The following is a 16,415-nucleotide window of genomic DNA, read 5'->3' as shown; positions in this document are numbered from 1 at the left end:
GAAGATTGTAGAGAAAAGCTGATACCACAGCATAGTATTTGCGGTATGGTGCGTCATCCTGTAATCAGACTAAGTAGCAAGCCATTATTCACAAGGAGGTGAGGTTATATTTGCTGCTGCTGAGTTCTTAGCTGTTCAGTTTTAACACTGGATGCCTGGATTTCTTTTTATGGAGTGCCTGTTTACTCTTGTATATTTTTATAGAGTAAAAGGCTGTTGGGGAGAATGAGGGTGTTATGTGCAGTAACATTATAAATAACGTTGGCTCTCAGATTATTTGCATTATATCCACTTGCCTGAATGTGTAAAGTTAAACAAAAAAGTCTTAAAAAAAAAAAAAAAGGCAGAACAATGGCATGGATAAGAGGTCTAAAGGAAATGCTACGGAATATATTTATTGGGGAGTATTCCCTACCTAGCTAATAAGCCAGCTAGAAAATTGCTTACTCCTCCCACAGCCTCAAACAGATCAAACAGAATATTAAAGCCTTAAAGATGCTGGTGTAAGGAAGAAGGAGGGTTACTCAGCACCCGTCACACTGAACTGACAGGCAAAGGGGGAGCATGCTGGGAGCAGAGCTACATTCCCAACCCAGAGACAGTGACTCAGGGGTGGACGACATGAGGAAATGCAGCTGTGATGGAGAAGGGGAGCACATACATAGGGTTTGTTGTTGTTGTCCTTTTGCTCTGTGTGCTGTATACTTTGGGGTAAATAAACAAGAAATGCTTACTTTTGAGCTGTGTTTCAATCAGCGTGGTGGTATTTGGTTCAGTAATCAGACATTCAATAACACTGCAAACTCCTGAACAACAAGGTGCGGAACAGGGATCCGGGGGCAAGCGGCTGCAGTTCATCCCGCTGACTGTGTGTGAACACTGACATGGGACAAAGATGCCAAGGTCCTAGTCCTGTGGCTGCTGAAACTGGAAAGGAGGCAGACTGATTTCAGGCAAGGAAGGACTGAGCCCCGAGGAAGCAATGCTGTCACTGTGAGGGCTGTCTGACAGATTTCAGAGTATGTCTATGCCTGTGATTTTTTCAGTGCTGGAATTTAATTTCTAAAGTGTAATAACACCACTGCATCCTTGTAATTGTATTGCATTTTTTTATTATGGCTATCATTTACAATAACCCTGCTGTCATACTGGCCTCTGGTATGGTTTCAGTAGTCTCCAATTCCCCTTCCAAGATGATGGAAGTTAAGTTGGACCATTTAATACATGCTAGGTTTTCTTTTTTCCTCTCTTTCCTTCTTCCCAAATGCTCGTTGAGTCAGTGGGATTCTTCTGGCTTGTTCTTTCCCAGCGTTCATCCTCAGAAGTACACAGCATCCAGGTGACCTTTCCTCAGAGTAGAAGGATTAAATAAAACTCCTTGACAGAGCTGCTTCCTTGGTGCAGCAGAGATCATGGAAGACACTGTGTCCTGCTCATTTTTCCTGTCCTTCCTGGATTCCAAATTCCCATCCTGTATCAAAATCTTGAATTCCTGCATGGCAGCTGGGCCTGGCCATTGCTTTCCTTGAAGAAGGGAATTCAAATTCTGGAGGACTTTGAGGCAAGAGGAGCCCTTGAAGGACTTCTAGAATAGCAAGGCACATTCTGGATCCCAGAAATAATACAGAAACACCGGTGAATCTGCATGGGTGCACAGCAAATCTGCAAAGGAGAGCAGGGCAATACTGGAGCTAGCAAAGCCCTGGGAGAAGAAATGGTTTGGCTCACGGCTGTGAGCATGCATTGCAGAGTGTTCCAGCAGCAAACATCGGCTAGACCGATTGGTCCCATATGCCAGAGGACTTTGATTTGTGGCTGGGTTTAGCAGTGATCTGAGGCTTGCGTCTCTTCTATAAATTCTGCTGAAAACGGAGCTTCGGCTGTGAATCGGTTACAGGCGTAGTTAGTTAATTCAGTGATACATTTAAGTAACACTTTACATCTGGACTTGGCAACCAACTTGAAATCCTCATTTAAAAACAATAGTAAAGTACCAGAGAGATTATGGCATGATGTAGTCCACAAACATTTTTTTTTACAATGAGAACTGATGTTTCAGTGATCTCCTAGCACGGAGAATGTGTTGGGGAAGTCAGGAGTAATTGAAAACAAAAATGCTGTGAGTGACAGGTCTTTGACAAACCTCTGGACAAAAGATTACGGAAACTCCAATGTTGTGGAGTGACAGGCAAAATACTGTTATGGCTGAAAGCTGGGAAGGAGAGGAAAAGCAGAGGGTTAGGCTAATCTGCTGGGGCAGAAAGAGACCGAAGTTGGGCTTTGGACATCTGCAAATGAACTAAGATTCCTGTTGTTAACCCATTTATTGCTGGTATTGAGAGAGGGCTGGAGTAATAAATTTGCAAAATCTCTAGTGGAAATACTTACATAGTCTGTTCAGGAGCAGTAAGAACTGTGAATACCTTCAGAGAATTGTAAAGTTTTCCACCAAGTGGGCAGAACCGTGCTGGGTAAAGATCAGTGGCGAATAAAGAAAGTGAGACTGAGTGTGAAGAGTCAGTCCTGCCGGACCCAGAAGAGCCGAGTATGAGAGATCAGTGGGGACACTTGCTCAAATTACAACCACAGTCAAAAACCAAACTGTGATATTAGGTTGCATATCATTCAAGACGACTAAGAAATTGAGTAACTGGGAGGGTATTATACAGCCTTTTGTATAAAGCTGTGCCTGTGGTCTCAGCTAGAACACAGTGCGCAATTTTGGCCTCCCGAGCTCAAAAAAGACGTGGCTGAAATAGGAGGATTGGGAAAAGGGTGACAGGAACATTCAAGAGCCTGGGAAAACTCCTGCCAGAAAAGGGACCAAAAATTTAGCCTTAGAAGATAGAGAAGAGGAGAAATGATACAAGTATGGAGGATACTGATTATGTTGAAGATGAGAGGTCAGGAACTTACGCTCTTCTCATCCCGTTAGCGCAGGCCCACAGGGGCGCGGGATGAAACTTCACAGTTGTTCAAAAATGTTCAACAAAAGTTGTTCACTAATTGTGAATAATTGGGGAGGTGATATTAACAGTTCAGGCTTCATGTCGTAAACTCAACTTCAAGATTTTAAGAGGGGGAAAGGATAGGTGACAGCCACAGTTGTACAAAAGCCTAACTCCTGACAAATGTGCCTCTTCAGAGGGATTGTTACTTAGTTACTTCGTGCTCCAGTTTTCAAACTGTTACTTGAATTTTTCCTGATTCATCCCTCTTCTGAAATCCTGTTTACATTCTGTAAGGGGAGTTAATAATTCAGTGTACTGTGCTCATTTACAAAAAAAAAGAGCCTTTGATAGATGGAGATGTCTAGCGCTTGTACTGTTACAGTGTCATTCAGCTACTGTGCAACTTTAAAATGCCTTTTCTAATATGTAATATCTCATGATTCTAGTTTGTGTGCTTTGGAAAAAAACGGTGCATTTAATTGCTTGATTAGCTGGCCTAAAGCCACTTGCTCAGGTGTATATGAAACAAATGTATGTGTATGGGTGTTTGTGTGCACGCACAAATGAATTTACAGTGAAACATGATAGGGGATTGCTCAGTAGGATGCAAATAAGAATAACACAGTTATTTTTTTCCAGTGGCTTTCATGACCTCCTTCTTTCAGGGTTGTACACAGGTGGCTCTTTCCCCAGTGGGTCCTAGTTCCCTTCACAGTGTCAGAAGGATGGCTGCTGCTTTGAGAGATTGTTCCTTGAAGCAGAGTCATCATTTTTCCCTTCCTTTCCCTTTCCCAAATATTCTGCTGCTGCTCTGGGTCCACACATTCCTTGTGCCATGGCAGTGCACGAGTTAAAGTTTCCTAGAGGCGTGATGCAGCTCTAAAGTAACATGTCTGTTGATGATAAACTTGCTGGAGAGCATAGAAGCTAATGCATGGCCTTGGATATTTTTGCATTTCTTGGAACACAGATATTAATCTAAACATCCATGTGCCCTTTGTATTGATTTGAAGTATATGGAGACATTGAACAGCTGATCTCAGAAAAGATCTGTCATACAGAGCCTTCCCTCTGTTTAGCTTGCTCTGAACAGCTCTCAAGAAATTAGGTATTTTTTAAAAGTAAGATGAAGGAAAATTCTGAAGCCTGAGTCTTCCCTCTGACAGAAAGATATTTCTTTTTTTTCTTAAAGAAACATGAATAAATTGATTAGATTTTTAAATATAAATATTTTTAAGGACTCTCTCAGGCTTGTGAAGAGAGAAGTGTTTATTTTAGAATGGTATATTTTTCCAGATAGAGATCAATTACTAAATTATTCATTTTTCCCCTTTCTCCATTTTATTGCAGCTTTCATTTCTAGGTGGCTGGATGATTAATGGGATGTGCTGGGTTAATGCCTTGTGTTTGGGTACTCAAACGATAGAAACAGCTTTGTGCAAAGCTTTTAGTGTGGGTGCAAGATGGGAAGATATTTTGAAGGCAGTGGATTGGCCATGGCACTTCCACTTCCCTCAATTTAGCCATAAATCAATTGTGAATGATTTTCCCACAGTAATTTTTCATACAGTTTGAACTTGGGTAATGAACATCCCTGTCCTGGAGTGAAATTGTGATTTTTCTAGATCTTGTTGAAGACATGATCAAGATTTATGAAGGGTGACGATGTAAACCCATTACATTTTCCTCTCTCTCGTTTGCCTCTCCACCTCTTCTCTTCACCTCTTCCTTCCTTGTTTCCTTGCTTCCTTGCTTCCTTCCTTCCTTTCTTCCTCCCTTCCTCCCTCCCTCCCTCCTTCCCTCCCACCTCCCAACCCAAGGAGCTTTAAAATGTCCACTAGAGTACAGCTGTTGCATGACAGTGGCTCTTACTGCATGAACAGTCATTTATCAGTGACAGATAGCAGGAAACAGCAATAACCTAGATGGATATGAGATAGTTCAGATCAAGTAACAGTAGGAAGTGAGCAACTTCCTACAGTTCTGAACATTTTTTCCCCTCTTAATCTATTGCATTCGCTTTTAACATTGCTTGATATCAAAGTATGGTTCTGCTTAAAAAGGAACTTTGTAGAAGTGACATTGTGGAGTCTTATATTCATTTTGTCTCCTCCTCAGTTTCTGTATCAAATGCTCAGTTTGAAAGCAAAAGGATACTTTTTGTTTGTTTGGTTTTGTTCCTGGCAGTCCCCAAATCTTCCCTGGACTCTGATGCTCAAGTGGAGTTATTTCTTCCCTCTCTCCCCCTCCCTCCCCATCTTTGCCGTTGACTAAAGTGAAGCTGCCAGTACTGAGTAACCTCTCTGTCTGCTAATGGTGCCCTTTGTACCAGCACGGCAAACCTACTTGACAATCACATTGGAATACTGCATTTATGTATTGTGTAATATTCTGCAATATTGTATTTCTGTCTTGCTTGGCTGGCAGCTGTAATGTTGAGTTGCAATTTATTAGATCTGGGACAGAGACCCTTTTCTTGAGAAGGACCAGCTAGGTCTCTCAGAGACATTTGGCAAGTCATATGTTAGTAAGCACCTTTGTTTTTCATCCAATAATAAATAGACACGCAGGCAAACTCATTTGGCTGCAGTCTGCCTGAAATTAAGTTGCAGATTGTATCTGGCCCTTGGGCCAGGAATTCCTTGTTCCTGTATTAGACAGTGTCTAATAGTAGTTGAAAGAGAAAATTTTTAGAAATCATTTTGCAAGTGACTCTGGAGAGACAATGAATGTAAATCCTTGCAGACTTACAAAGACTGCAGTCAGAATACTGAGTGAAACTCAAAGTGCAACATAGCGGTTCCTCCCTACATCACAGGCTTCAAAGATTTAGTATTCAAAAGAATGTGGGAAATTGGGTCATTTCTATACAGTTTAGAAAAGATCTGAGGTTACCAACTCTCTTGCTTTAGCCATGCAGAAACTCTGAGTCTGGATTAGCAGGAAATCTGAACAGGATTTTCCTCTGCATTTAACATGAAAATCTAATAAATTTTATTGAACTCAGTGAGCGAAATTCTGCCACCATTGAAATGGATGTCAAAATTTTCATTGGCTTTTGTGGGAATAGGCTATCACCCTATAAACATAAAACTGAAGTAGAATCTTTAGGTCTTAAACACAGTTATTTCTGTCAGGATATACTTATTGTAAGACTTTTTGAATATCTTGTTTTAAGAAAAGCAATTTAGCTTTCTTATTCAGAAGTACATTTTCTGCCTTTTAAAAATGGCTAAAATTTCCTTTTCAGTAATTATCACTTAGAGTCACACCTTAAAAGATCTGAAGGTAACAAGGAGGTGGAGTTAATTACCATCAAATAAATACATATTTGCTGTCCTTCCTGAAAAAAAGTTTGAATTTCTATTACTCTTCCCCTCCTTTATTTTTGGTGAGTAATACAAAAGGGAATTGCTGTAACAATTTTATAGTCCCTGAATAGTTTTCAGAGTTTATGGGATAGTATTTTATAACTATATTCTGTAAGCAGTGGTGTCTTTTGGAATGGCCGTGAAATGTTATAGTAGAGATTTCAAAAAGACAGGGTCTTGGCATAGGTTTCTGCAGGGAGAAAAAATGACTTTAGACTGGTTTTGAGCATGTCTCATGCCAGGGATGGCCCCAGGGCTGCTTGGTTTTGTAGGCTGATGGGTCTGTTTCATCAGGTGGGAATTAGTAGATGTAAGAACGTCCAGCAACAGGTCAGAGTGAAAGACCAGGATGCCCATGCCCTTCTCCAGCACTAGGAAGTAGTGGATGTCTTGGTGAGCTTACATTGATACCTTGTCCTTATACTTGGCTAGATTTGAGAACTTCCTAAGCCAGAGAGTACAATAATAGAGTAGCAGTGGACCAAAAAAAAAAAGAAAAAAAAAAGGCAACATCTGGTTTCTCTTTCTCCATGACAAGGCTCTGAAGGAAGTCTTCCTTTATCAATTTTTTCACAACACCTGTGTCTCAGCAATTACCCTGCTAGAAATTAGTACAACCTGGTGCTATTTTTACATGGAGCATGAAAGTAGTTAATATGTAAGTTATGTGCAAGAAAATCTGACTGTGAGGAGGTTGAAGGAAAAGCAGGGGGTTAAAGGGTGTAAAATAAAGGGATGCATGGCTTTTTACTGTATTTTATTCTTAATTAGTCTTCCTGATACTTCTGCCTTCCAGCATCTCAACATGCAAGGTAAATCTATTTCACCCTGTGCAAATGCCTGCTAAGTTCGGTGTTAATTTCTTTTCTATATACACCTGTTTCTTCAAACAACCCCAGGCCAACATTTTGTGTTAGTGTAGAATTTGCCCAGGAAAATAAAGTAAGCTTTGGCAAGGAAAAAAAAATCTAACGGTATAAAAGCAGTGTAAGTTTAAAGGCATAGACTGATAGTTCACATAAAGATTATAAGACATTTTGGTTGCAGGCTGCTAACCATGCTACCAGTACATTACAGAAGTCTAGCATGCAGTTGTCAGCATTCCAGAGTTTCACCCACTAAGTCATTAATTTGTTCTCATGTCTGGAAGATTTAGCATGCCACTATAGTTTCTTGCATATTAATTTTTAATATGTTTAAAAAAATTGTAACTAAAATGTTTTTTGATAATAGAACCCTGGAATACCTGAGACTCCATTTCTTCTGTTGAATGCCAAAACCAATTATAGTATTATTTGTATGTTCAGCTGGCTGAAAAAGTGAAAATTACATCCAGATTTGAAAGCCTGATGAAAAATCACGCTGAAAAATATCATACATTGAAAAATACAGGCACCTCTTTTTCTGTGCATGCCTGAAACCGAACATAAAACAAAGTATTGCTGATTGTCGTCTGAAAAGATGGACTCTGCTATATTATCTCATAAAACATATTTTCCTGTTTCTAAGAGGAACAGATTAAGACATTTGAACACCTCAGCTAGACTTCTTAGAGATTAGCTGGAAGTTACCGAACATACAGTGTTTTGGGTAAACAGAGAGCCACTAAGAAGCTATTTGAAATCTTTTGGAATATATACGCCAATCAAATTCCCACTGGGATCTGACACTATTGCATGGAGCTCAGATCATGTAGCCGCTGCTTAACCAGATCTAAAAAAGGAAGCCACTAGCCCGAGCTAATTCTCTAGGTTCCCTCTACAGTCAAGGAGTTAAGGAGGTAAATTTATTGCACTTAATTTAGAAGCCTGTGTTGGAATTAAATGAATCTTCAGCTGCTTGTGGCCTCACTGATTATAAGGAAGTTAGCTGGCTAGCCTAGGATAGATGCCTTAACTCTGAAATAAAGTAAGTTAGGTGAGATGAATCCTGTCCCAAACATCCTACTTTCCTGCAATGTGGTCCGGGTGTAGTTGTAGTCAAACATACCGGTATTTGTGTCGACTGACAATAGTTACCTGGTGTAAACTGCACAGAAAAATGTTCAGGACCAGGGCTGTCCAAAATACAGGAGGGGGAATGGATTCTGCTGTTTTTTCAGGGAGCCGCGGGATTGCAGCATCCAAAAACTGCTGGAGAAGTTTGCGTGGTTAGAGCTGCCAGATAGCAATTAAGCCTAGCAACACGGGCTGTTTGCTGTCGAGACTGAAGCATATGAGTTGAGTACACCCTGTTCTAGAGGGAAATTCATGGGCTGGCTGTTTTGCTTTTGTTGAAAAAAACCCCAAGATGAAGGAAATACCCAGAGTTTACGCTTTCCTTTTTCCATAGTGATTGTCACTAAGGCAGGGGTTCGGAGGGACTAGGATTTCACTTGAAGTGGTGTAAGGGCAGGCTGATCTTTGCTATAAGGCTGTGTCGGCAGCAGTGACTGGCACTAGTTCTACTAAAGCAGTACTCTCATCGACTTCAGTGGCAGCAGATTTAGGCCTGTATTGAAGTTTGCTGTTGACAGAAATTGAGACGACAGTAATGGATGTTCTGTTTGTCCAGAGTGTTCAGAAAGACAGGATTTGGCAAGGAGGAGGAAACTTGAAGTATGCTGGACAAACAGAAATTAGCAATATTTAGCATACCTTGCCCTTTCCCCCCTTCAAAACTAGCTGTTTCTAACAGTGACCTACACGCAGGAGTCCTTCAGATAGAGGGATAAATGCTTGTGGGTTTTAAAACCTTCTGTTATCAGCAGGCTTACAGTAAAATGAAGTTCTCATTTAAAACAATTGCTATGCACTGCATCCATACAGGTACAAAGGCAATGTATCAAATGAAATTATTTTTCTATGCCCCCCCTTCCTGTCATTTTAGACCTGTTATAAAGGTCTGCTACATCATATTATGAGAAAAGAAATAGGACCTTGGCTCATTGCTTTCCTTCCCTCCAGTTTAGCAGATGCTGGGGTATCTGCACAGAAGCTGTGGAACGTGTCACTGCTCAGGCGCAAGGAGCTGCTCTGAGATGGGTTAGGTACCAATGGCCTCTGGTCAACGGTTGCTGTATGCAAGTCACCTAATTTCCACAACTAAGATGAAGGTCTGCGGTCTATCCATAGCGTGCTTACCTACAATCATGACGCGTGATGGATCTTGAGAATCTCATAGTACCCCATTTTAAGGCTTTTACATGTACTGTGCTTTCTCCTGTGTCTGCCACCAAACTCATCCCTTAACCTGAGAGGAAGAGAAGATGATAAATTCGTAAGAACTTTCTGGCCTTCAGAATTTGATGCATATCAGCTCTTTGGAGAGGATTTATCAGAGAGGAAGAACCTGGGGAAAAAATAGCTGATATGCCTCAGATTATGAGGAGTGTCTAAAAAGTCCATTACATACGTAATATAAAATAGGTTTTTGCTTTTTATTTATCACCTTCCCTGAAAACACAATAATCCAATCAGCACTAAAAGTTTTTTTGATGTCATTGGTTTGGCAAGCTAACACACTAATTTCTTGTTTCTTTCTGGGATGACTGAGAAAATGGCAAAAAGCCAACCTCAGAAGCAACTGATCTCGGCCAATATGTTAGACCCTCTCAGTTGGACTTTGGACTAGAATACAGCAGAGATTACTTTTGTGTTGCTGATGGATGATTTCTTAGTCATAGCTCATAGACAGATTTATTTCTGGCCTGTCTAGAATATTTGACATTGTGAATAACGCATTGCAGCTGATATGCCTTGAAGATCTTGCAAAGATGTAAGCAAATGATATGGATTCAATCCAGCTTCAGTGACTGAACTGTAATGCGTAACTGCAACTCTTCCCCCGGTATTCTTCTTTGTAAAAAAGCCTGCAAAATGCTAGCCTCTCTCCTGTCTTGGTATGAGCACTATGAGAAAATTAACTGTACCTTAGCATGCATAAGCATCTGTCCTTTGCATCCAACTCAGAAAATACAAAACTCCTGACTAGTCCTGTAACTAAGTTGAAAAAAAAAATCATTGAAATGTTTCAGGCTAAAACCAGACTCTGGCAAAATAAAAGGAACAGAGAAGGAAAGCTAACAATTTGAAGACTAGATAATACATAACATCGTCAGTTGCCCATGAAGCTACTCCAAATATCATGTAGTCTTCAAATGGGGTCTTCACTTTTTTTTTTCCTTAGATCATGGATAATCAACTAGTGATGACTCCCAAAATGTTTCCTCCCTCCTCTTTGCAGATTTTCTGTGGACAGGTAATATTTTGATAGAGTTCCAACATATCTTTAGCACAGATTATATTCCATTTTCAAATTGAAAATCTGGTCTCCAGGATGTCAAACTACCTGTTTAAGTTCTCTGGGTAAAAGTTGGCCATCAATATTTTGCTCTACTCACGTTCTTGGTTTCTGTTAAATATGGGATTAGGTGGTGAATCAAGCTTTATAGGGTTTATGGTGAAGAATCTATCATTCTTTTTGTTACCAAAACCTACCATGATGTCAAGCATTCATCCACTGGGGGAAATGAATTTGGAGACAAAATATTCAGATGTCCAGCTCCCAGTTTCATAACTGTCTCTTAGAGATCAGGCTTACCGTAAATAATCTTGAAACTGACTTGAATAATCCACCTATCCTTAATAATAATTGCACTAGTAAGATGCCAAAGTTGTCGTTAGCTGAGGAACAGAGGAAGAAAGAGACTTGTGGAGCTGGAAGTGTGCGCTGATACGGAGATTTCTGGGATAGGTGATAAACGTGACTCCTGCAAAGTTATTGCACAGACTCTAGGTGGTATCACTTTGTTATCCTATGTGGGCTGTAAGGCTTTTTGTCCTGTTCTTATCCTCCTCTTTCAGAACTATCCACTTAGCTGCATGTTATTTATTGTCTTCAGAAAAAATGTAGCTAACAGTGTCTGGATAGGTCAGAAAAAATGTAGATAACAGTTTTTGGATAGGGTAAAATTCCCCAAACAGCAGCAAAATTCCTGTTGACTTCACCAGAGCTAAGACTGCACATGAAATCACAGCTTTACCCTATGGATCACTATTTTTCCATTCCTTCATAACATTTCAGAAGATGGTATACTTCAAGGATCTTTATTTTACCTGTTGCCTAAATGCATTTTACACAGGAAAGATCAAAAGAGCATGTAAAGATGTGGTTGTAGTTTATAATGATTATTTATTAATGCTATCATTTGTATTATATATTTCCTTGCCATACCCTTATGGTATAGAGCGATGTCATCAAAGCATAACAGATTCAACTAAGCAAACATTTTAAATACATTTGGGTCACTTTAAAAGCTAACTGCATGATTATACTCTGAATCCTAAGTGAGACTGAGACTGAAACCCTTGACTGAGATTAATCAAGGTGCTTACCTTCCCCCCTTCACGCCCCAGTTATGTGCCCTATAGTTAAGTGTTGGGTCTAGTATAAAAAGGCAAACGTTGAAGAGTATGAAAAACCAATAAACTAGATTGTGTTAGTTTTAAACTGTAATGGAACAAAAGCATACAAGGGATGGTTCAAAATTGTGTTAATTTTGTGAATGAGCTTAACTGGAAGGTAGTTTATTTTTTTGCCCCCTCTGGCATGAATTCACTGTAAACAAACAAGGGATTTACTAGGGGACTAAAATGAGATGTCCGTCATGTAGGAGTGTAGCAGTTACATTTCTTTTTCACTCTTGCATGATCTTTGCCCCACATTGTTCCTCTTGTTGCAACATACATTTCCCAGGAGAAATGTGCAAAGTTTCCCTCCTCTTGCGAAAAACTAAGCATTTTTTCAATAATCTTGAGTTATTATCCAGTGATATATAAGGAATAATTTCTATTACCACCAAATCCTAGAAGAGATCCATGGTGAAAAGCTGTTCAAAGCCCAGGGTGAGCTTTTCAAAGGTATGTGCTTTTATAGGGAGTTGGATTCCTATCATCCCATGATGTGTCTTTGAAACTCTCCCCCATGTGACTAAGACCATGTGTGCAACTGTGTGCCTAATTTGTGAGTAGTCATAATGTTCATACAGTAATAGGCATGCAACTGAGTCTGCGTTTTGTTCATAACTCCAAGTGCCTTTAGCTGAATTTTCAAAGAGGCTGAATTCTCACATCTCCTGCTACTTCAGTGGAGCTGTAGGTGCTCTGGGACTGAAAATCAAGCTACTGACATACTGAAAAATTAAAGCTGAGGTATGAATGAGTCAATCACATATCTACTGTTCATTCATAAGTCAGACTTACGAACTGGGTCTTTCTGAGTTTAATGGAGGCTGCTGACATAGTCTTTCAGGAGATTTTTTCAATTCGAGAATTTCCTCTTTTTGTCACCTTATCACCCAAACTTTAGCCTTATGTAATTGGTATTTTCTATTCACAGGCCACTGCCCCCATTTTATTTATTTGTTTAGGCATCTGGTAACTCCAGAGCTCGGTGGATGTTCTTTTTGTTTTTTCTTCATGCTGCATGTACGCACGCAACACTTCCGATACAGGTTTTGGATGGTCTGTAGGCTGAGCCATGGTTACATCCTCAGGGCTGACATCCACTTTTAATACATAGAAACAAAAATGACTAAAACTTTCTATCCAGCCTGAGTCAGCAAAAGTGCTTTTACCACTAATGTTTGTCACATATTGTGAATATTCATACATGTTCACACTTACACATGTGAACAGTTCCATTAACTTGTTGGGAATACTGGTATGTACAGTTGAACAGGTATCTTCATGCTTGCAGGAAAAGGCACTTTCTTTGTATTTTTTTCTCCAATTCCAACCTTTATAAATCATGTTATACTTCAAAAACATCATGATGTTGGCTGAAAAATATATGGGGCTTTAAAACAAAATGTGCATTCTTTTTATTTGCCTTCTGGTTTTTGATCTTTTATCTTCAGCTTAGTGATGTTTTCAAAACTCCTCTTTTCAATAACGAAGGCTAAGAGCATCTGGGATTTTATTTTAAAGCAAAAAATGAAATCCTTACATAAACATATCGTTGAAGGAGCTGGGCTTTAAGAAAAACACCAAATCAAACGACACAAAATAAAATTATGAGCTAGAGGTAGAGGAGCCTTAGACAGAGAGCAAACTAGAAGCATAAAAGATAGAATATCTTTTTAGCAGTTCAAAGCTTAGAGGCACTGAAGTAAAGACCCTTGAAACCATGTGAGTTTTTAAGACAATGTAGTTTCAGGAGTCTCTCAGCCTTGCGATGCTTAATTTAGACCCACTATCAAACAGGTCTGAACTTCACTTGAACAAGAACTTAATGTCTAGATTCTTGCAGGCACTAAAGGATTATTGATGAGTAGGTGGAGGAATTTTGTGTTGTTTGGTTATATATGTTGGCATTTTTCACTGCTATAGCTGTAGCTGTTTGCAATGCTGTCTGCAACCACCTCACTTGAGGATGAATTTTCCTGCCCTGTGTTTGCCTTTGATTCTTGTAGAGCACCCATCGACTGTGAAGAAAACAGCAGTGCTTAAGCATAGTCTATTCAAGTATATTCAAAATACGTTATTTTTAGCATTATTGTTAATATGAAATGTTCCACCAACCAGCTGGAATTATGCAAATCCTAGCACATGCGTTGCTCACTAATCTGCACTCTTGGATGTACTCTTTACATTCATTTTGTTTTATGAATGTCTTTCCAGCATACTTCCCTACAATAGGAGATTGAAAAGCCTGCAATTTTCTTCTTGCCTGATTCTCCCATTGGGTTTTGTTAGTATTTGAAAAAATAAATTGATGTCTTTTTTTTTTTTTAGTCCAGATTGAGGAGAAAATCAACCTGCCAGCACAGATGAGTGGGGAGAAAAAGGAAGGCTCACAAACTGCAAAAACTGAGTTCTTTAGGCGGTTCTTTGGTGACTCACTGTTTGCAGTAGAGGTAATTAGGGAAGTCTTGGAAGGAGCTCTGAAGGTCTGAGAAGTTTTTCAATAGCTTGGTCTTGAGCCAAAAGCTCGTAAGCTCTGTCACCTTCACTGATATCACCAAAATACAATGTGTTTTGGGACAATTTCTAGATGAGAGGGAAAGGAAGAAGTGATGGCTCTGTGGTGTTGGCCTGTTTTACATGGGTCTGTTTGTGGATTGAGAGAACATAGACATGGCCTTTGTCGTCATTCTCGTCACACCAACATTCTTGCTGTGGAGATAATGTGCAACCTGTCTACACATCTCTCCTTCCCACTAAGGGCACTTGACATGTTTTAGGAAGCTTATGTGTGTGTCCTGGTCCTCGTATGTTTTTACATCCCTGTTGATCTACGGGAGCAGGTTTTCAGTGCCTTCTGGCATCTTCATAGGCACGGCTGTGGGAGGGGTTTCTGCGTGGCCACAGTCCAGCCCTCCTGCTAGAGGAGTTCTCAGTTTCTTGCTCTCTAGCATTTTCCCTGGGGAGCTGGAGGATTTGTCCCAGAGGTGAGCAGCATTGTTCCCCGGTTTGAATTCCCATGGTTAAATGACATTTTAAATCTTTGTTTTATCCTCACCTTTTATGGTGTCTGTTTTAAAGCTTTCTTAGAAAACTCATTCAATTTTAAAAACTTATTTACACCTCCAGTTCACCTTGTCTCCCTATAAAGGTCTTTTCAAACCTGGTAACTTCAATAATTTGTTGTGTCTCTTCATTTTTGCTGAACTTGTGATTTCCAAATTGAATTGGTACAAGGTTTATTTGCTGCTGCTGTTTTAGTTTTCTGCAATGAAAGATAAAACACACAGCAAGATAGGATTTTTCAGGCTTTTTCTGACTAAAATAATAAACCAGCTCCGATTGCTGCTAATCAAAAGCTGGCGATACGTTTCACATGAAGCCTCCTGGGGCAGAAGTGATCCACCCTGTGTGTGCTCATACAGTGCCCAGCACCTTCAGGTGCTACCTACAAAGTCTGATGGATGCTGGGATTTTTCACTGCAAGATTCTTGCCATGCCTGAGGCTGTCTTTCTCCTTAAGCAAGAAGGGACATTCAGAGTTGTTATCACTGTGCACGAGAGGTTTCTCACTTCTCTAACAAACACAAACTTGCAGATGTGGTGGGCTAGGTACACGGTCTTCTATATTGACCTAGCACTCCAAGGAGTCATAGGGATGTATTTCTTAATTGCTTCAGTCAGTCCTGCCTCCCAGCTACTCTAGTTTCTGCTATGTTTTTATCCACTTATGACCTGATTCCCGTCTATGTTTACTAACACTCTTTTTGTAAACAAATGAAGCTTTCATTGAGCTACTGTTCAAAGAAGGCGAAAAGAAAGGGAAGATCACTCTGTTACTTGTTTGAAAACTTCCCTAAAACTGACCTCTATTTTGCTAGTTTAATATTTATCAATCTTTTGTGAACATTAGGTATGAGCAGCTCAGTGTTACCTAATTCAAATGAGATTGTTCAGTTGAGACTTAATGATAAGTTGTATCTTGACCAGAGCACATTTGAATGCTGATTTTAAGTATTCTGGCACTCGAACTGTTTCCTCTGGTGTAATGGTTAACCATAACTGTTAACCCCATATGCTAATAATATCATACCATGATTGCTTTACAACCACAACTAGTTTTTTCTATTCATTCGTTCTACCAATGAGTTTGCATTGTAAAACAATCTGTCCTGCTTCATTTGGTATGGTTTCTGGCTTCCTAATGTTTTGATAGAGTTGCAAAATGTTCTTGTTTAGAATTATTGCTGTGCACATGACCTCTATTTCATACTGAATATCTCTTCATAGAAGTGATGTTGCTCTGAATAAATTCCAGACTTGCCTAAACCAAGAGTTTAATTAATTATACCCTAAATTTGTGAAGGGGGGAGCACATAATTAGGTCTATCAAACTGCTTATGAGTTGTGCAAAACAAAAAGATGTATCAGGTGATTTTTGGACTGCAGAAACTTAAGCATTCAGAACAGAGTAAAGTGAATGGAAGAATGACAATTTACATTTTGAAGAATAGATGTTCGGGTTTAGATAGATTTCTAAAGTGCTTCTTCCTCCCTTAGGTCAATCTTCTGCTTTGGATCCCTTAATCAAACTCTGTAGGAAAGAAATAATCTTTTACCTGTATCAATTTAATGGCTGGTACAGTGGA

At 39.7% G+C, this 16,415-nt stretch overlaps 1 protein-coding gene across 4 annotated transcripts in view; it reads left to right on the top strand.

Moving 5' to 3' along the window:
* The window catches only part of RBMS3 (RNA binding motif single stranded interacting protein 3), a 722,164-nt gene that overhangs the window by 45,527 nt on the left and 660,222 nt on the right, over nt 1-16,415 (top strand). The window lies entirely within an intron of this gene.

This window comes from Ciconia boyciana, chromosome 2 (genome assembly GCF_034638445.1).
Source record: "Ciconia boyciana chromosome 2, ASM3463844v1, whole genome shotgun sequence".
Taxonomy (NCBI): Eukaryota; Metazoa; Chordata; class Aves; order Ciconiiformes; family Ciconiidae; genus Ciconia; species Ciconia boyciana.
The sequence above is the reverse complement of the archived record's forward strand: the minus strand, read 5'-3'. Positions and strand labels throughout refer to the sequence as shown.